Source organism: Etheostoma cragini, chromosome 18 (genome assembly GCF_013103735.1).
Source record: "Etheostoma cragini isolate CJK2018 chromosome 18, CSU_Ecrag_1.0, whole genome shotgun sequence".
Classification (NCBI taxonomy): Eukaryota; Metazoa; Chordata; class Actinopteri; order Perciformes; family Percidae; genus Etheostoma; species Etheostoma cragini.
Genome location: NC_048424.1, coordinates 20,385 through 21,926, shown reverse-complemented (window position 1 = coordinate 21,926; position 1,542 = coordinate 20,385).

The following is a 1,542-nucleotide window of genomic DNA, read 5'->3' as shown; positions in this document are numbered from 1 at the left end:
ACCAGTTCAGTCGGGTTCCGCTACATCTGGACCAGTTCAGTCGGGTTCCGCTACATCTGGACCAGTGCAGTCGGGTTCCGCTAGATCTGGACCAGTTCAGTCGGGTTCCGCTAGATCTGGACCAGTTCAGTCGGGTTCCGCTAGATCTGGACTAGTGCAGTCGGGTTCCGCTAGATCTGGACCAGTTCAGTCGGGTTCCGCTAGATCTGGACCAGTTCAGTCGGGTTCCACTACATCTGGACCAGTTCAGTCGGGTTCTGCTAGATCTGGACCAGTGCAATCGGGTTCTGCTACATCTGGACCAGTTCAGTCGGGTTCTGCTAGATCTGGACCAGTGCAGTCGGGTTCTGCTACATCTGGATCAAGAAATCCAGAACCACTTAAAACAGAAATAAATAGAAACATAAATACATCGCGCTCGTGAATAAAAGCAGATTCCTCAGGGGTGACGTCGTCTTTGTGACACGTGAGCAGTTCAAGGTCTGTGATATCGGGTGGGAAACTGCACGTGCCGGGTCTTCTGCTGCAATAAGATCAACATGTGTGTGCCGGCCTTCTCTTTGATGACGTCGTCTTTACGCTTTGACACGTTTAAGACAGGGATGTAGTCTAGATCCCCTTAGTCGAGTCCAAGACAAGTCCAAGACCAGGACTAGTTGAGTCCAAAACAAGTCCAAGACCAGGACTAGTAGAGTCCAAGACAAGACCAAGTCCAAAGAGGTTCGAGTCCAAGTCAAGACCGAGTCCAGGACAGAATAAAGGTCTTATACATGACAGAATCAAGACAATCATTCTGGGTTCTACTTTCCCTCCAATATTATTATCAACATAATAAAGACACCTGGACTCGGTCCAGACCAGAAGCCATTTTGGGCAGGACCAGTGGCCAAGACCGAGACAAGTCAGAGTCCATAGAAAAACAGAGTCTTGAGTCTGGACTCCAGTCCAAGACCGGACTAGAGTACTACAGCCCTGGTCTGATATTTAGGGTGGGAAAATGCCCGGTCAGTTCTCCTTATGCAATAAGGTCAACACATATCCAGTATGTGTGCCGTCCGTCTCCTTAAGGACTTTAATGATCTCACCGGGGACAAATTACAGCCAAATACGCTTAAAGTCCCATCGGGTTAAAGATTGTGGATTCTTGTAATAACGTCTTCAAAGAACCTGCACGATTCGGGAAAATAGGAATCACAACATGAGGACAACATGGGGACAACATGAGGACAACATGAGGACAACATGAGGACAACATGAAGACAACATGAGGACAACATGGGGACAACATGAGGACAACATGAAGACAACATGAGGACAACATGAAGACAACATGAAGACAACATGAGGACAACATGAAGACAACATGAGGGCAACATGAAGACAACATGGAGACAACATGAGGACAACATGAAGACAACATGAAGACAACATGAGGGCAACATGAAGACAACATGGAGACAACATGAGGACAACATGAGGACAACATGAGGACAACATGAAGACAACATGAGGGCAACATGAGGGCAACATGAAGACAACATG